The sequence below is a fragment of the Mauremys reevesii genome, linkage group 9 (assembly GCF_016161935.1).
Source record: "Mauremys reevesii isolate NIE-2019 linkage group 9, ASM1616193v1, whole genome shotgun sequence".
Classification (NCBI taxonomy): domain Eukaryota; kingdom Metazoa; phylum Chordata; order Testudines; family Geoemydidae; genus Mauremys; species Mauremys reevesii.
The window spans coordinates 76,507,714-76,528,600 of record NC_052631.1 but is presented as its reverse complement, the minus strand read 5'-3'; the positions used below and the strand labels follow the sequence as shown (position 1 = coordinate 76,528,600).

Genomic DNA, 20,887 nt, shown 5'->3' with positions numbered 1-20,887 from the left:
ACAGCCTCTGTCAGGAGGCATCTGTGCATATATTCACTTATTTGACAGAAATTAACATTCTGCAGAAATCTTTGTTGCATGCTAAAGATTTCTTCACCCTCCTTAATTATTTTAATTGCTGCTTCAAAATGTTCCCTATAAACATGAAAAAAGACATTAAAATCCACCAAGTCCAGTTCCATGTTATCAATAATACACAGCAACTCTGTACAGGAGTTTAACACGAAACCTACCGAGACATAAAATATTTACATAAAAGAGCCACATTTGTTTTTCTTGGTTGAAATTTAAGATGTCCTCTCAGTATTACGAAAGGTTTAAAAAACACAACACTGTCATATAAACAGATGCAATTAATCCAACTGCTTAGAGGGCCAGAGTTTATTAAGATCGTTCTTTTATCAATAGTTTGTCATACTGTGAGAAAAACTAGATTGGGACGGTTGCATTTGCTAAATATTGTTGTAATAGCCATACTATATCCAACCTCACTAATGCACTTCTTTCAACCAACTAAGCAAAGTAATATATGACAGCTATTTCCCCCAACTCACAGACAGACAGGCACAAAGTGATACCTACGTGATTTTGAAAGGGGATCATTATTAGGTGTATCAATTAGCCAAGCAGTTCTACAAGCCTAAGCCACAGCGAGATTCTGGCTGCTTTTCAGGGCATGCTCAAGATGAGGGTTAGGCTACACCTGCACAGGGGGCTGATAGAATCTCAGTGCTAAAAATGAGTTGAAAGAGCCATAGCAGACAATCTAGCAAGAATGTGTAGGACAGACTTGGCCATGGCTCTGCCCCCTTCAAAATGTTTGGTGGTTCAGAGCTGGTGAATTACTACATTCACTCACCCAGTCTTCCTTCTGTTCTCTGCAGCTAGAATGCTTAGGTCACACCACTGGTGTTGTACACCTCTGTCACTGCTTAACGTTGCAGTAGTTGTTAGAGCTATAATCTAACCCCTGAACTGCATGTTTCTTGGGGCAGAGACCATGTCTCTTTGTGGTTTGTACACAACTGAGTAAAATGATGGTTCCCAATGAATGACAATAGATGTTAAATGGTCATTACAATAGTTGAGGCTAGGAGCCCAGTAGTTATAATTACTGTTGTCTATGTCCATGGATTTATACAGGAAGCTACTGTAAGAGGTCAATGTAAAAAAAAATGTTTTAAAATAGAATCCAAATAACATATGCTGCAAAATTTAGGAGCTCTATTGTTAATCAGACCCACATAACGTGCCAGGCCCTCAACCGGTGTACATTTGCGTAGCTCAACAATGGAGATATGCTAATTCACACCAGCTGAAGATATTCTATTTAAGCACCATTTCTCTTTCTACACAACCCCTGAGATAATAATGGTCCTTTATGATATGGTGCAAGGCCAGATCCCTTCCCTTTCAAGCTAATGGGGAAGTAAATTCAGAATCAAGGGCCCTCTATCGAGAATGCCCAGCTGGTGACCCCCGATATTTAAACCTGTGGTGTTGGTTCAAATACTCCATCTGACTTCAGCTGCCAGGGCTTTACACAGGGAGAGAGGTGCTCTCTGGGTTGCCAGGATTTAATTCAAGTGAACATACCTTGAATTAGTCCCAGAAGCAAATAGGAAGGCTGTGCAGGTTTATGACAAATGAAAGATTCCATTCCAAAGCCATGTCTAGATACCTTTATGTCCACCCTTTCTGAATATCTGTGTAAAACAATTGTGGCATTTCAATGTCATCGCCCTCTGGTCACATTTTCACATGGTTCTGGATATACCACAGATCAGAGTGTGAAGTAAGTGGATACCCAATTTTGGGGGCAGTCCTGTAAGTGTATGACTATGGAAGGTATTTTAATGCCATTAAATATATGATTGCTTACACTGATGAAAATGTTATGCGTTTGTGGGGAAAATACTTATACCATTATTTAGAATTTGAATTAAAAAAATATTTCAACTTTCAGAAGCTGCTGTTTCTTTTGTATCTTTCATTTTCAGGCAGCCACTTGCATTGTTTCTCATCAGTCAGCTCAACAGTCTAATACTATCTAATCCTTTTCTTTTTATATGTAAAATGACACAGTTTAATGCTCCACAGTTTAATATCTGTGAAGTTTTATCTTTATTTGTTTGGAAAATTTGAGTCAGATACTCACCTACTGTAATTTCCAAAGAACAAACAAATGAAAAAGGGCAGTCCATTTTCATGCAAATCCAGCCAGCTGTTTAGCTGAAGCTGCCCTTGCGTTTTGATGTGAGGATCTGCATAAAAACCAAAGTGGAGATATGATAAAATATAAAAGACTGACAATAACATGCAAATCGAAATCAGTCACTGGAAAACTGTGGACTCATTGTCATCAAAAGAATTAGGTGGCAGAACAAAACAAAAGAGCCCTACTGATAAAAGTAACTATGGCGTGATGGCTTTAAAATTTACAGATTTCTTATATCACAAAGAAAACTGAAATTAAACACCTCTCTAGACTGTTTGCTTTTAATCTTTTCTTTCTGAGCTGTTTCCTGACATATTCTCTGTTAACTCTTTATCAAAGGTCATTTATAATCATATTTAGGAGATAAAAAAATTAAAAATGAATTTATTTAATAAGTTTTAGTCACCAAGTGCCCAGGTAAACTGATACTAAAATAAGCAGCTACACATTATTCAATGCAGTCCGGATATTGAAAAATAATTATAGAAAATATTAACAATTCCTTTTGTGATTAGCTCTGAAATGTCACATTACGAGCAAAATCCTGCTCCCATTGAAGTAGATGGTTAAACTCTATGAGAATAGAGCAGGTCTTGTGTAAAACATACTTCTAAGACTCGATGGTATAATGATAAACCTCCAGGTTTCTACATGCAGAAAGATGTTGACAATGACTGAAAATGATGCTAGTCAGAGCTCCCTGCCAAACATAAGCAAGCTATTATTTGATGATTCTTTTATATGTCTCCCTGCTTATGAATGTAGGTGAATACATTGTCATTAATTTATTGGAAGAACTTTGTGAAATTTTTCAAATACAATATTAGGGCAGGTTGAAAATTTTCTGTCAAAATTGGTGTTTGATAGATAACTGGATTTTTTACAAAATAAAAATTTCCACAGAAACTTTGTTTTCCACAGAAAATTTCAACTTTTTGCTAAAACACGCAAAAACTCAAAACCCAAAAATGTTCAATTTTCAGATGAAAATTCTCCATTTTTTCTTTTTCAATTAAAAGTCAACATTTTCTTCAGGGAAACCCCCCCCCCCAACATTTTCTGATTAGTTTTAACATATACATTTCCCATAATTAGCTAAGCTTTACCTTCGACTAAGTATAGCAGAGAATGCATTCCTTTTTCAGTTTTAAATTTTATTCTTATTGATTTTTTTTCAGAAAGGACAAGTAACATTGCCAAATTTGATCATGAAATAAAACTATTCATCACAGCTCTTTAGGGTAAAAATCAACAGGACATAGCTTTTAATAATGTCTTTGTGATGGTTCTTGGGGTACACCAGCCTGTTAGCCACCCAAGCACTCACCTCTGGGCTATGCCAGCCCTTACTGTGTCCTGCAGGTTAGCAATAGGGGCTCCCCTCTCCCTGACCCACCTTGAAACATGGTGTACCCTGTGTAGTGTCCAGCTGTTCTCCACTGAATACTCCCAGAAATACCAACTCTGCTGTCCCCAAAGGAACAGTGTACACAGCAGCTTGTATAATTCCGCTCAGGATCAGCACCTTGCTTAATACCACAGCACTGAGATATATTTATAGTGAAAATGTAAGTTTATTATCAAAGATTTAAGACAATGAGTAAGGATAATGGAAACAAACTAGGAGTTACATATAAAACAAATCCTAACACTCTTTCTAGAGATTAAACTTTCACAATATTATTAATGATCCTAGCTTTCATTTAAGACCCCACAGGACATTCTTTTGTGAACCAAAATGTACATTCTAGAATCAGCATATTCTTGTAACTCCTTTGGCATTGAGAGATTCTTGGGTTACAGTCCTTAATTAGTTATCCAGCCTAATATCAATATCTGTGCTCACTCCCAGTGAGCTAAATTCACAGTAGCAACTTCATTCAACTTTGAGGAAGTGCACACTTTCACCCAATTTGAATTTGATCCAATGTTTCTGTTTTAGTATATGAACACCCTCTATACCAGCAGTAGTTTTACTGTCCCTTCCCCCCCCCCGCATTAATACCCTGTTAACATACACACCAATAAGAAGCAGAGTCCCGGGTGCGGGGCCAGCAGCTGGGACTCCATGTAAAACCTGGGGGTGCTGCAGTACCCCCTGCACTCCTAATTCTGGTGCCTATGGTTACGACTGTAACCTCATAGGAAGTTGGAAGGTATGTACTATTAGTAGTACTGGAGCAGGTGGATATAAGTCTGCCCAAAACTAAAGGCTCAACCCCTCAGGTAAGAGTGCAGAAAAATTGAGCCCAGGTTACTATTGATTTCTGGGAACAACAAAAGAGAAAACAGGATCAGGAGTGAGGTCAAAGGCTAATAACAAGGGATCCAGGGGGGGACATCAAGCTGAGTGAATGAGGCAGGGGATTTAAGGAAGAGAAAGGATAGTCTTGTGATTAAGACAGTTAACTGCCATTCTGGAAAATTGGATTCTCTCCCTGCTTCTGTCACAGAATTCCTACGTGATGCTAGGCAAGTCACTTAACATTTTCACAGGCACCCACTGTGTGCACCTCACATTCTGAGTACCCAACTTGAGACACCTGGTATCCGATTTGTAAAAATGCTGAGTATTCACAACTAGAGCTCTGCCAATAACTGATTTTTTTGGTTCACTGGTCAAAACAGGGAAAAAATGTTTTGGCAAAATGAAGTTTTTGTTTGCATTTTAAATCATTCCCCTCCCCCCAATAAAATTGAAGTAAAATTCAAAATGAAAAGCAGTTTCAAATAGAAAGTCCAAACAATTCATTTTAAAAATGTCAGAATGAAATATTTCAGTTTCTTTGAATCATTTGTTGCTGTCAGGTTTTTTTCAACAGAAACAAATTAGCAAATTTGACACAAATTCGTGAACTATTGTGGTCAACTCAAATCTGCATTTTCAGTGAACAAGGTTTCAGTCAAAAAATTCCCCCCAGCTCTACTCAGAATTGCAGCTGAGGACAACAGGAGTTCTGCTCTGAACATACAGAGTGCTATAATGTGAAACATCAAACACTAGGCACCCCAAATTTGGCACCCAAAATGTATTGGCACTTTTGACAGTTCTGACTTTAAACTCTTTGCCTTAGTTCCCCATGTGTAAAATATCCCTATGGGGATAATACTACCACCTCACCTAAGAGGGGTGTTGTGAAACTAAGTTCATTAATCTTTGTACAGAACTACGATACTATGATGAGAGCACCATAGGAAAGCTGATGAGGAAAAAATTCTGTATTCAGTGCAGTGTTTGGATAGAGTGCAGTAAAATAAGGCATTAGGCTGGACCCCGCTCATTCACTTTGTGGGGCTGGCATATACACATACCAATCAGCACATGAAGAGATGGAGCATGCTCTGTGCAGGTGGAATCTTCATAGAGATTTTCACTACAAGGCTCTATTGAACATGTGCAAACTGTTTTTCAAACGCTTATAACCTAGCCAGATTTGGGCAGTTTTTCCTCAGGAACAGAAAAAGGCACAACCCTGACACCAAGGTATCTTCTCTGCCAAATATCAAGTCCTTGCTCTAAAGCACAGAGGATGCTAGTGCTTCTTAACAAAATGGTACCATACAAATGTTGCTAAGTGACATAGTTCACTCACTGAAGAATGTCTTTGGACTAGTGTGTATGCAGGTGGGGAGGCAATGGAAATGTTCTGTCCAGTAACTGAGCTTCTTCCTCTATGATTTTCTCCATGATAGTAGTACAGAGGGGAAGGGGTTTTGTAGCACGGTCAGCAGCGAGGGTTTGAAGCCTTCACAGAAGACAGGTCCCACAGCTCCCTACACAGCCTATTCCCAGCACAACAGAATCCGGTGGCAGTGGAGGCAGAGGGAAAGGGATAGAATTCGGGATGGGTTTGTTTTATTGAAAACAAACAAACAGTTGATCTTTGCAGGATTTATGAAATGATCTATACCTTGCAGCAGTGGTGTGCAAATTATTAACTAAGAGCGAACACTGCTTAGTGCAGGGCTTACTAATGGGAAGAGCTTTATTGAAATCTATGGGACTACAGTACTGCCAAAGTCAACAGCTCAAAAGTCATGAGTCAGGCCCCCCAAATCACCAGATTAGCTTTAAAATCATAGTATTTAAAAACAAACAAACTAATACATATTGGTGAGGTTCTTTGTTATCTGCTTCTGGTTTCTGAGCTTTTAGGGTGCATTCACATCCTATTTTCAAGCTTTTCTCCACAAGCAGAAGAGCTAGAAACTTACTTCCTTTTTTAAAATCAAAGCTGAAGGCAGGTTTACACTTAAATGCTATATCAGACAGCTGCCCTGATCCAGCTGCATTGCTGCAGCACTTTATTGAAAATGCTCCTGCGCTGATGGGAGAGTTTCTCCTGTGGGCGTAGTTAATTCACCTACCAGACAGGTAGTAGCAATGTTGACAGGAGAATCTCTCCCATTGACGTAGCGCTGTCTGCATGCGGGCAGGGGTTAGGTCGGTATAACTATGTTGCAGGGGTGTGGATTTTTCACACCGCCGCGTGACAGTTATACCGATATAGGTAATGTGTGTCTTCTATATTTAGAGTGGCCGCTGCAGTCAGGCCAATGGGGCCATGCGTGGGTGGGGCAAATTCTGCGCCTGCCCGAGGCTTGAAGTTTGGGGGGACAACATCTTCCCTGACACTCCAACTATGCCTGTGCTTTTAGGGCTCCTTTATGCAGCTCCAGCCCTGATACATGGTATAAAGAGGCGAGCCAGGATGAGAATCTCACCTTTAGTGCCTGCTGCAGCCTCAGTTATTAAATATTAGCAATAAATATGTAAGTATTAAAAAACCTCAATTAAAATGTAATAGTTGAGGCCCTAGTCCAGCAAAACATTTAAGTATATGCTTAACTTTACATGTGCACTTAGTCTCATTGAAGTCAATGGACCTACTCGTGTGCTTAAACTTAAGAACATGCTTAAATATTTTGCTGGTACAGGGCTTTAATTTCTTCTGTCAATGCAGAGGATCTTTCAAACCACATAAAGCTCTTAATTTACCAGGAAGTACATTCTTCTCATCCTTTAACACAATGTAAAAGTGTTGTGGTTTTTTTAATCCTACCAGTCGTGTGCCTAACATCGCTATAGATAGCGGCAGTGTTGGTATAGACCACTTTTAATAAACACAGTCAGCTCAGACTTTGAACTTTTTAATCTTTTCCTGTGTGCCACAGAGTGGAATAACTAAAGCTTATCAGTTTATGCATGTGCCTAACTCTTCAATGCATATATAAGTTTAAATCTCATTACATTATAACACACTGCTTTAAACTATGGAGACATTTTAAGAGTATGCTACATATTTTTATCAAATAGGCAGACTTAACTTTTATTTTTCTTCTGCAGAAAGCCAGCAAAATCCTGCATGTTAATACTTCAAGAAAATAAACTTGTGTAAAGATTTGCCTACCCAAAGTACAGTATAATTTAAATGTAAATCCCTTAGAAACCCAAAGCACTGTGTTTATAATATGAGAACAGCGGGCAGTCATGCCCTTGACTGGAGGGCATGTCATCGAGTCCTCTCCTTCGCTGCAAAACCATCAGGCTGGCAGTAGTGACAGATGAACAGCTTACCATTAATTTCTCCTCTTTCATGCCTTCAATCCAAATGGTGCATATTCTCCACAGGGAGGCATCAAGGTCTTTGCCTTTATTTCTCTTGCATACTCACACTGACTTATAAATCAAGTGCAGATAAGAAGAGAGGGCAAATATCAATCTTTTTTTTTCCTGGCCAGTGCCCACTGGCACACTACTGAGCTTTGAGTGAAAGGTTCTTCAAATCTTTATGTGATTCATAGGCAAGGGAGCTCTCTGTGAGGACAAAACAACAAAAGAAATTTGAGAGATAGGATTTGTATATCTGGGCTTATAAATTAGAAGCAATGTTTAAATATGAGTTACAAAAAATGTGAATCTAAGTTGTTATTACTTTATTGAACAATTCTTCTTGGAATATAAAATAGGCAGTATTCCTTAGCAGATGGCAGCAGAGCAGCTACAATCAGAATGGTTTATATTCCTAATATTGCCTCTTTTATTTGGGGCATCTCTGTTCTTTGCTCCTAAAGTAATTCAATCCTTTAAAACAGATCTACTTTTGCAATTATTTTGCTGAATTGATGGCAAGTTTATGTTTTCCTGTCAAAATATGAGAACATATTTTAAATTATAACATGTACAGTGAGATCCTCACAGCACAGCTCCAGCAACTGAAATGGGGCTATGCTGATTTCATGTAGCTGGGGGATCTGGCCCAGATTTTAAGCATAGTAGGTAGGATATTACTAGTGATCAGCTATATCATTGTTTTTTCACCCTCTACTGAAGATTTCAAAGTTGAAAGATCTATTTAGATTATTATTGAAAAAGATGCTGCATTTAAAACAAAATTAAATTCACAAAATTATTAGTCTTCAAATGTTATTTGGGTTTGCATTGTACAGACTAATGCTGTACAACCTGACAATTGCAATGAGGATACTTTGGTCTTCCTTTGCCAGGATTTTTTTTAAGTACCTTGCTAGAAGAATTCTCTCTTCAGTTACAATAAATTGATCTTGCATTTAAAACATATATTAAATCATTGATGTGGATGATGCAACATTATTACATGTCAGAAAAAAATCTATATGATGATAGTTGTTGACACATGAGAATATTATTTTCCAGCTAAGCACGAGGTGTTAATGCTGCTAAATGGCTGCAAATGTTGATGTTAGAGGCTGCCTGCTGGCCATTTGCAGGTGACACATCTGGGGATTCAGGGCTATTTCATTTTCTAGCCTTTTTTAAGGCTTCAGGCCCCATCCATAAATTACAGCTGATGACAACAGTGGAAGCTAACAGTGGCAAAATTAGGCCCACAGGCAAAATAATTATATATACAGCCTTTAGCAGTGAGGGAGAAAGCCATCAATCAGCCCCCAATTATTCACTAGTTAATCAGCTCTGCCCTTCCTTTACTGAAGGGTTACAGTGTAATTAAGTTGGCAGCATCCTTTTAATTCATCAAACATACAACACATGGCGGTGTTTGCTGCAATCAGGGGACAGCACCTTTGTGTGTCTGACCCCTAGCACTGTCATAGGAGATGAGGAAAACTTCAGAGGTAAGAGAGAATATTTATGCAAAGGCACGGTGTAGTGTTCATGGAGTTTGCAGCAGTCTGCACCTTGCAGTTGTTTTTAACTCAGAGCTGTGTGTCTGAAAAGTGTAGACAGAGCAGGCAGTGAAATTGTAGTACTCCCTAGAATGTGAGAGATATCCAGAACACACGGTACCCAAAACAATAGTCACCCCCCAAAACCTGTTAGTTTGGTCTCTCTTTAGCTACCTCAGAATGACATAGGGATTCTGTCAATTTCTCAGTTACCAAAATAACTCACCTAGCACTGCAACTCCAGCCCATATTCCCACCAGGCTCTGCATCACTGATTCCTCCAGAAATCCTCAATGAGCTTACCCACGGGTTGCCTTGTACCTAGCCAAAATATTATGAGGAGCTGCAGGAAGCTGTTCTGCTCCTGCCTGCACTCTCACCACTGCATAACTTCAAGCGGCCTACCATACTCTGGGATTTGGAGTACTCCACACTGATGCCTCCCAGATCTCCCTCTCTGCTGCAGACCTGTCTTCTCTGTCCAAACTAAAATCTCAGCCTGCCTCTGACATCTCCTCGTGGATTTCTAGCTGTCAGCTAAAGCCCAACGTGGCTAAACAAAGCTCTTAATCTCCCCTCCCCGCACAAGCTCTCCCCACTACCTCCTTTCTCCACCACTGTGGACAACATCACCATCCTGCCTGTCACTCAGGCCCATAACTTGGGCATCATCTTTGGCTTGGACCTCTGCCTAAGTCCTCAAGTCCATGGTATGTCCTAGTCTTGCAGATTCTTTTTGCGTAACATCTCTGAGATAGAGCCTCTCTTATCCATCCACGCAGTTAAAGCTCTCATCCAGGGTCTCATCTCACATCTTGAGCACTACAACAGCCCTCAATCTTGCTCCACTCATATTCATTCAGAATGCTGCTGCAAAGATCATTTTCCTAGCCTGTCACTTTCACCATGTCACCCCTTTTTGCATCCCGCCCTTCTCTTTCACATCAAACATAAGCTGCTTGTCATCTCTCATTCATTATCAAAATGTCAATTCCCACCTTCAACTGGCCCACAATGCCAGCCTCCATTGCCCACTTTTCAAACAAGCAACCTTGTACTTCTTCCCCATGCTGACCCTCTCATTTGGGAGGAGCTCCCCATAAATATCTGCAAAAACAACACCTTGTCCTTGTCCTTCTTCAAATCCCTCCTTAACATTCTCCTTTGCCATAATGCCTACAAAAAACTTGTCAACGAGGAGGCCACTGATGTGCTGATACCACGGCCTATTGCGCTGAGCAATATTGTCTCATTATTTCCTTGTACCCACTGTCTGTACCCCTCAGTTATCTCTTGTCTTATACTTAGTTTGTAAAATCTTTGGAGAGTGGACCATCTTTTTGTTGTTGTTAGAGATTACAGTTTTCATGCAGTGAAGTCCCCTGCACACAAACATTAGATCTTGATGCTTGCCTGGGATTTTAAGTAGTACTGAAAACATGAGTCCTATTAAAAGTCATTGGAACCTGTGTTTTTAACTCACTTAGGCGCTTCTGAAAATCCCACTCTTTGGCTCATTGAAACTCTCAATCTTCACCACTGTGTATTCAAAGCTGAATTCCCTGCTCAGGAAAACCTTTCATTCTACAAGGCTGTTAAGAATGAGGGGGAAAGAGATCAGCTGCTGCTCCAGTAATCTGCTTCATTTGTCCTAATAGATTAAGAGCAATATTCATGACTATGTTCAAATGTAGAGACCGGTGTGGAAGTTCTTCCTGCAGAGAGCCCAGATTCCATTCTATAGTAATTTCTCTTATCATCCCGATGCTGAGCACACTGGATATTGCTATCATTTTCTTCGTTAGAACACGGTGGCTCAAACTGCAGTACACCCATTGATGGTGTGTGGCACACTGGGAGAGATCTTCAACTGGTGTCAATTGCTTATCTCTACTACTGTCAATGAAGCCACTGAATGTCAATTTGTACCAGCTGAGGATCTGGACTGTTGATGAGATATGACTTTAATAGAAATTATATCCTTGCTCACTAAACACTCAGCAACATAAAATTAGTATTTAACCATTTTTATTTTCTCATTCATATACAGGTACCGTTTACTCTTTGTTTTTCATTACAGAAAGTTTTGGAGTGTAATTTAGATCCTGTACTATCTCAATGTCAATAAGCATAATTTTTTGAAAGAGAAAAAGCATGCCATATTGCAATCAGTCTAAGTCATAACTCAAGACAACACAATCATGTCCTAATATAACTTTATACAGTGAGAGTGTATCAGTTATTACTGAGGGTCATTGGATTCCTTCTGTCAGTGTTATGTTATTGAATAGTTTCAACTAATAGTTTATGCTGATTATAATAAAGTATGTTTAAAAACTGCCAGTCTGTTTATACCCTTCAGGACTGCACTGAAATTATGTAGATGCATTGGTAAACAAGACAAAGCAGCATGAACTGCAGTGAAGCAAAATTCCTGGTAGAAACTTGCAGGATATCCTTCTATGTGTATAAATGGAGACTTTCACCAATGTCATTTATTTTATGTGTGCACAGGGTCTGCATTTAAGAGATGCCTATCATGCAGAATAGCTGCAAGTATGTTTAGCTATGGCTGGAAAGCCTGCTTCCATTTCTTGATTCAAAAAATGCAGCAATTTTCTCCCAGCTAACACTAATACAGTGAGGAGGAAACAAATGAAGTTCCAGTTATGAACAGTTGCAGCTGAGCAAATAGTGAAATTTTCAAAATATTCATTCACATTTTAAATAATTATTATTTAAATGTATTCATAAGGTTTATATTTACTTTCTGAATTTGTATATTCAAATTCACTGAAAGAAAACATTTAAAACAAAATCCATACTTGACAGTTTTCATTAATGATACAAATAGGTCAGATTCACGAAGGGACTTAAGTGCCTAAAACCAACATTTAAGTGCTCTGGCATTCACAAACCCCCTGCTCAGCTGCTGCCTGAATTTCCTAAGCCCCTACATTTTTGCTGTATAAATCCTGTAGGCACCTACATTTCTGCTGCTGGGCCCATGCACTGCTGCCTCAGACCAGTGCCCAGATGTCTGTCTCTTGCCAAAGCCTCAGCGGGATTCTCAAACTAGGCATTGCCCCACCTATCTTGTCTGTGGGGCCTGAGCTGTTAGGTGTGCATTAGGATCCACTAGAACTGTGCCCTGCATCTGTATATTCTCAGGGCTTGAAAAAGGACTAGATCAAAGTGCACTAATGAACTGTTAATGCACATTAGCAGGGTCCACATGGACAATTAGTGTGTAGCAGGCTAGTGGGGGTGGATTCATATCCCAGATTGCCATGAACTAAATGTTTGTGTGGACAAGCCCTTATTTTCCTCAGTTGGATGTTTCATGTGTGTGTGGGTCAATGCTAATAGAACCCAACATAGGATCGGGCTTGCATATGCTTGCTTTAGTAGATATGTGGTTGATATAGTATAATTAGAGTAGGCAGCTATAAGAGACCAGGACATAGTCGTTCTGGCCTAGCAGTCACATTTGGGCTAGGGTCTGCCTGTCAGGGACAGTAGTCACTGAGCAGGTGTTGGAGGAATTGCAAGAGCCAAGTTCAATAAGCAAGAGTCAAGGTCAGAGTCAGACTGAGGTCAAAGACCAGAGGGAGTACCAGGCTGGAATCAGGAGGCATAAATCAGGGTCAGAGTCAGGCCAGAGTTTGAGACTGGAAATCAGATAGTACCAGACCAGAGTCAGCTGGGATTGGAGACCAGCAGGGTGACTAGATGTTCCGATTTTATAGGGAAAGTCCCGATATTTGGGGCTTTGTCTTATATAGGTGCCGATTACCCCCCACCCCCATCCCAATTTTTCACACTTGCTGTCTGGTCACCCTAGAGACCAGAGAGGAGACAAGGCAAACTCTGGAGACAACAGGCCAAATTCTGTATGGCTGCCTAAACCTTCCAGGGTTAGATAGGGTGGTTGGCCAATTAGAGGGCCACAGGACACTGACCCACCCAAGGGAGCCAGTGTTACTTCCTGCGGCACCTACTCTCCACAGTGCTCCCTGGCTGGAGCTTTGCATGAACTCCCAGTAGCACTGTGGGAACGTCAGGTGTCCCAAGCTCTTCAGACCCAGGTTCCAATCAAGGTACCCTTACAGCAGCTACCTTAAAAGCATTCAGTAATAGTCACTCAAGTAAATAAATAAATAAACCCTGAATACAATTCAGCTAGCCACTATCTAGAAAATGAGTTAGTAGTTGGACTGAAACCTGAGTCAGAGAACAAATCTGTACCATGTGACCTATATATTCAATCAAAACTAACCAATGAAGCTTGAATTTTCAATGTTAATTATTAGCAATGAACTGCTTGTGAAGAAACTTCAGACCTAAATTATTCAGTGTGTAAATCTGAATAACGAATAAATCTGAGAAAGTCGTAAGTCGCACGTGGACAATTTACAAAGGGAGGGGGAGGCTAATTTAGCTGAATGAATTATTCACTCTGTTCTGATTAGCATATGTTTCATTTTTAACTAGGTGAGAGGTGGCACTCTGAGCATGGAGACGTTTCCACAGAGCAAAGGTTATTACTTGTCAATCCAGTGCTGTAGGCAACATTATACGGACATTTTGGAAAAGTAGACTATCAGGAAATCTATAATAGGAATAAATTCTATAAAAGGCTGTATAGAATAAGTAGATAGGAGTTATATCATTGTAATGTAATCATCAGAATATTATATCAGATAGCTATTTAGGATTGAACACTGTGTGGGGATCTATAATTAATATGAACTGCTCTCCATGTAAACTCACAAAGGAATCCTAAATCTAACAGCCACATTGCTTGTATATAATCTGACAACATGGCTGTTAGGGTGGTTCTTTGCATTTACATGGAGATGGATAAACCCCCATGTCATTGTAATCTAGACAAAGCAATTAAGGAAAGGACCAAGCTACACCTCCTACCTCATTTGTTTACACAGTGCCTTTTTAGATCTCACTAAATCTTTACATTTAATTATGAGGATGGAATTAACATCTTGCCACTATATCTGTTCTCTAGCTTCTACTGTTTACTCTTCATTTGTATTTAAACTGCACTTTTTTTCTGTAATGTTACATGCACTAATGTATTTATGTTACTGCTTATATTCTTAAACCAAATTTTAAACACTGCTATCCCAATAAGACTGTGTAAATAGCTTCCCTTTGACTTATGTTTAAATAGCACTCTTTTCTATAATCTTAGGCAAGCATAGTGGTTGCAATTACGCCTCTGTTGCATTCAATGCACTGGAAGAAAGTAGTATAAATCTCATCTTCGACCACAAGGAGATGTAAAACTTAGAGAAACAAGAGTGCTCTGTATCCTCAAAGGGCACTTGTAGTTTTGTGTGTATTCCTGTGCCGCTGCAGATATGAGCAAAGCAGGAAAAAAGAAAACCTGGACACAAGGAAAGGGGCTGTGACCACCAGAGCTGAAAGCAACATGCTGCATGTTCCTTTCCAAGTGTGCACATCCTAGATGAGTGTGACCATTGCCTACTGTATGTTAAAGTAAAGCCAAGTAGTTTAAATATACCCTAGTTGAGAGAGTGCATAGTATACTCACTCCATAAAAAGTGAGGGCAGACCCACCCAGGAAGATATCGAGTTTTTGTGTTCAGGTTCACGGGGGAGGGGGGGGAGGGGGAGACTGAGGCATAACAACCCATAAGAGGCCCAAAGAAGAGTAAACACATGCTGCCTGACCACATTATTGCTCTCATCTGACGTGCTATCCTGGGCTCAAGATAGGTAATATACCATTCTTGGCCACCCCTCCTCGCCCTTGCCCATTCATCACTTTTCCATCTCTGTGCCGCACCTTGTACCCATGTAATGCCCTAGGATGGCACAACACTCTTCAAATAGAAGTGTTCCTTTCCAATGGTCCCGCAGTCTCAGTTGCAGATGGGGGCATGGCACAGCACTGTGGCTGTCGAATTTTGCCACAGTTGTCATGGACATGTTGGGTTCACATGGTCAGTTGTTTACATAGCGCTATAGTAGAGGTTCTGCTGCACCTTCCTCAGCATCTTACTTTGAGAGTTTTTTTAAAAGATATAAAATGCTTGAAAAGAGAGTGCATTGTGTATGTGCATGGAGGAGATGGGATTAGCTGCACTCAACTGAAAGAGCCTTTAACATCATGCAGTGTGTGCTTCCCCCAACCATCCTCGGTCAGCCCTGCTGTCTGGTGTGGAGGGGAGATGGCAATGGCTCCACCCCTCTATCTTCTTTCTGGATTCTAATGACACCACAGGCCTTACTTGTGTTCAGGAAGTGCAAGGACTGTGGCTGTGTCTGGCCCATGCACAGCAGCGCCAGAGGTGGGAAAGGCTTCTTGTGTCCTCTCATTACATCTATACAAGGCCAGCTGTGCTCTGGCTATGTGTTGTGTGAAACTCGATGGTGTTGTGGTCTAGTGGTTTAGATTTTGGTCAGTTCACATGTCCTAAATTTTGGGTTGATACCACAAAGTAAAACTAAAGTTATGCCTGATTTGGGGTAAAAATCAGAGTTTCATACCATTTCAAACAAAGGCCTAAATCACTTTCTAGAATCCGTGGAAAGGGAAGAGAACCAAAACTCATCCGAGGCTTTCCAGTCACCAGTGAACTTGGTCAATGTTTTGCACATGTCACAAGACCTGAAGTGAGGTAACCTTCATTCTGGCCTTTTTTGCACAGCACTAGTAACCACATTGCTTTCTGTCCTCTTAGGGTTTTTGTTTTTTTTTTTTGCCAGGCCCATGTAATTCTTGCTCTGTGTTTCCAAATGCTGATTCATTCTCTCTTGAGAAATAAGGAGTAGAGTAACACCTGCAATTCAATATTCCTGAGACCTCCACAAAAGCAACCAGTTTGAGCATGCAAAGGACATTTGGTGGGGAAAGAGATTTCATTTCTAGTGGGCTATTGTAAATAGCAAAGAAAATATTTTTTAAAACTAATAAATACAATGATGGCATCCTATTAAAATGAGCAAAACCTGCACAGATCTAAGTAGGATGCTACTTTGGGATTCTCTCAAAATAGGGAAACAGTCCCTGTAACACAGACTAGCTGTGAGTATCAGAGTGAAAGCATTGAACCTCTGTACTTTCGCCCATGCTGCCTCCTACTTCTGAGGAAAATCTCCCTATGAGAGCTCATAGAACTACCACCTTAACCTCTTTTAAAGCCTACCTCTGTCATGATGCCTATCAGTGAGCAAAGACATTGGCTTTTCTGCTAAACTGTTACTTTTATTGTGACTTCATCCCCTAGCCCTCACCTACTGCCTCATTTATCTGTTTTGTCCACTTGTTGCAACCTGTCTGACTCATATTTTGTGAGCCTAAGAGGCAGAAACTGTCTTTGTTTTTTGTACATTGTTTTGCACGATCAAGCCATAATTCTTGATGCAGGTTGCTAGGCAATGCTAATGATACTGGATTAAGTGTTATGTCAGCACTGGTTGGGAAGCATCGCTGGAACACCACTCTTAGCCCTTTGGAGAAGGGCATACTGCATTGCTTTCCTGATTAACCAGAACAGAGTCGTATTTGTGAAGAGGCTGTCAGAAATGTTGAGTAAAATTTTTTCCAGTGATACAACTGCATCTGGAGTATGGGGAGATGTAAGATACAAAACAGAGGGAAAAAACAGCCGGCATTGAAGTGTTGGATGAAAACTCTGACACTGTCATTCTTGTCTGACTTTAACTTATGCCTCTTTATTTCACACGAAACATAGGGCCTTCACCATAGCACTCCATCTTTAACAGTCTCTTGTTGCAGTCGGTTTCTTCCCATGTCATTTTGAAGACTTTCAATTCTGCTTCTGTTGTACATTTCCATGTTGGTCTTGCTCTGCCTTATTGCCTGTTGCCCTGAGGATTCCAGTCCAATGTCTGTCTTGTTATGTTATTTGGGTCTTTCCTCCAAGTGTGTCCTAGTCATGTCCTTTTTTGTTCCACAATGTCCTGTCTTATTGGGTTTTTTTGTCCTCTCCAAAGTTCTTCATTTGTGACATTATCTCAGGACATCTGATATTCAAGGATTTGTCTGAGTCAGCTGTTATGACGACTCAGAGTTTAGATAGTAAGGTCTTAGTAAGTCTCCAAATTTCAGCACCTTTTAGTAAGAATGAATTTACAGTGTTGTCAAATAGTCAAAGTTTAGTTTGGAGGGCAAGGTTTCTGTTTCTCCCAATCGACTTCAGGGTTATGAAGGCATGTCTGTCTTTTGCTATTCTGGCTTTAATGTCTTCATCTATTCCAGCTGTTTTGCTTACAGTGCTGGCAAGATACGTGAAGTGTCCGACCTCTTCTGTGTCAGTCCCAGAAAGTGTTATTGGTGTTTCCTGTTGTGTGTTAATTTCATGGCTTTAGTTTTCTTGATGTTGATTTTCAGCTCTACTAACTGTGCATAAGCCTCAAGATCATTTGTTTTGGCTTGCATGTCTCTGTGGGTATGGGACAGCAGGTTGATGTTCTCTGCAAAATCAAGATCATCTAACTTCTGTGTGAAAGTCCATTGTATACCCATTGGTTGTTCTGTGAGCTCTCTCATTACCCAATCCACTACCTATAGAAAGATCATAGGTGACATAAGTGATCCTTGTCTGATGCGTATAGTAACCTTGAATGACTTAGTCAGTTCACTGTTATGAATTACCTCGCATCTCATTTTCATAGAAGCTCTGAATGATCACAAATTTCTGGGGGATTCCATAGTGGCATAGCAACTTTCATAGACTGTTCCACCCCCTCTGTCCAAGGATTTTTGGAAATCTATTAAATTCACGTAGAGTGGTGACCTGCCGTTCAGTCAACAGTTCTAAGATGATATATAGGGTTATTTGATCTGTGCATGATTTCTCCTGTTTCAACCCTGCCTGTCTCTTGTTGTAACCTTCTCCATGGACAGTGCCTTGATGTGGTGGGAAGGCTTGTGTGCCCTCATGGCCCTGAATGCTATGCTGAGAGCATTGCTCCTGGTAGGGTCACTTATGCCAGACAGGTTGAAGGGCAGGAGCAAGACTAAAGGTAGTCTATCAGTCCTCCTGGTTGGGAGTAGGCTAATTACACACTCCTCTTAAAAAAAAAACAACAAAGCCATCCCAGATACCTACACTGCTGCTCATCTTAAATTCCATTCAACTCAATTTAATTAGACCTAGAAGAAAGATGACAATGCAGAGTGGCCAAACCATAAAAGAAGCTGCTACTCTGATGAATTTTCTCTCTCCTAAATCCACAACCAAAACTGGATGCAGCACTTACAGCAGTCCTAAATTTGTAAGTCAATACGTTAGGGTGGCCACTCCCAGGGTAAATACCCCAGCATATTTCAGATGAAGTGAGTTTGCACTTGAATGACTAGGCCTGCTGTTGCAAAGGGAATAAAAAGTAATCAATAATGGAAAGCAGCATAGCTCAATGCCTTTATTCTGTAGGTCACGTTACTCATATAAGGTAAGTAAGACAATGAGAGATAATGAAATGTAACAGAGCTTAAGTGGGTGCCTTTATTTTTTTGTTGTATGTCACTTTGTTAATTGATATTATAGCGATGCTTTTCTTTCTACCTTTTTTATTGATGAGGAAGAAATATCTATTGAAGCTTATTTGAACTGCTTTTAGTAGCATCAGACTGTTACTATTCTGCTGTAAGTTGGAACAGGATTGACGTGAGAGATGACTGATACAGTCAAATGGTTTTGCATCACATGAGATACATAGAGGAATATAATCATACCCAAGGTCAAACATTAGAAAAAGGTTGGGCATTTGGGGCAATGAAAGCAATGCTGTCAGATATTGAAATCTCAGCAGGAGATTCAGCTCCATTAAAACTGAATACACAATTACTTTCAGCCTGCTACTTTCTGTGCATGTATAACTAGTTTGTTCATCTCGGTGCCCCCTGTGTTACTCAGAAAAGGTAAGGCTTGAATATTTTGATGGAATGGTTGTGATGGTTCTTTCATTTGGCGTTTACTTATCTGATATGATGGATTTTGAAATATGTATATTGGTGATTAATTTTAATTAATTTGGTTTAAAAAAAGACTTAAATACTTGTCCTGCCCAAGCACCTCTACATTATCCAGAAGCGCCATTCGTTCTCCAGAAATATATGCAGTTAGTAACCAGAAAATAAATGCCTGGGACACATGGTAAGCAGCACTGCTGGAGTATATAATGGAGAAATAAAAAAAATGGAAAATAATGAGGACAGGAAATAATGAAAGATCAGTGAGGAAAACACTTGTTAAACAAATAGGGAAAAGATAGAGGGGAAGGATGACAAGCAGGGCTCTCATGGGCACCGACCACAATATGGCTCGCTCTGCCTCTCTCTCCATGCTGCATTGCTGGGAAATTCCAAGACAGGGAGCATCTGGGCAGCAGCCCCAGCCCTCCAAGCAGCAGGAGAGTCTGGGAGGAAAGGAAGAAGTCCCCAGGGACTGACAGGAGGTTTGGGACGGGGGAAGAGGGAGTGGTGTGCAGGCTCGGCCAACGCCATTGTCACAACGAGGAAGAGGGAACAAAGCGGACTGAGCTTTTGGGCTCTCGCTGCTCCTGCCTCCCTTATCCCCGCACATGAAACTGTGGATGCCCAGTCTGCTAGCCCCCTCCCTGCTCCTGCCTCAGTTACAGAAGCAGCAGTGAGGGCCTTCTGGGGCCATAAGGCAACAGGAGCAGCAGAGCCCGCAGGTAGGCACAGCCTGTACTAGTTGAATTGGAGGGCAAGAGGGAACATTACTTAAATTAGAGGCACCATGGGCAGGGACCACCCATGATACCCTCAAATCCTCCTCCTCCTGGTTGTCCCAAAAGAAGCCAAAACAGGGACCTCAAGCATGTGTTTAAGGAAATGGGAATTCCAATGACCCAATGGAAGTATTTACATGTTTAGAATTAAGCACATGCTTAATCCTTAGGTAGATTGGGACCTGAAGATGAGTAAATCTCTTGTATGGCATTTTGGTACTTTTATTTCTAGTGTCAGAGAAAAAACAGGAAAAGACAAGCAGTCTCTGGTAGTTATATTATGGATAGACAGACAGCTTGGTGCAGCTAAATCTTTAATTTTACTCACTAGTACCTTGTGTAAAAGGAGACACAATGCAGTTAGAATCAATTTGACTGAATCAATGAAAAGAATTTAGGCAGGTGAAAAGCAGATGCCTACAAAGTTCACCTGGCCTGCTTAGGTTTGATATACCCTATGCAATCCTGGTGTTATCTCCATTTTGTTTTAGTATTATACATTTTTATAAGAAAAATGATGAATTAGGTCAGAAGAAAAATGTTAAATGAATTTAAAAAAGGAATCTCCACATTCCACATTTTTTGCATGACCATTTTTTGTTTCCCACATTGTGTTCCATATTTGGGCCTCAATGAGTTGAGAAAATGAGGCCATTCCACCTGGCTTTCTGGTGTTTTCAGTTGAAATAAAGATATGATGAGTCACACCATGGCAGCATAAGAATTAGAGCACAT

At 40.4% G+C, this 20,887-nt stretch overlaps 2 long non-coding RNA genes across 3 annotated transcripts in view; one reads left to right on the top strand and one right to left on the bottom strand.

The window, feature by feature from the left end:
* LOC120371442 overlaps positions 1–2,257 on the bottom strand; it is an 81,875-nt gene extending 79,618 nt beyond the window's left edge. For both annotated transcript variants that reach the window (XR_005584353.1, XR_005584352.1), the window contains exon 1: positions 2,159–2,257. This is a non-coding gene — a long non-coding RNA (uncharacterized LOC120371442). The remainder of the gene's footprint in view (positions 1–2,158) is intronic.
* LOC120371441 overlaps positions 1–20,887 on the top strand; it is a 62,066-nt gene that overhangs the window by 21,212 nt on the left and 19,967 nt on the right. The window lies entirely within an intron of this gene.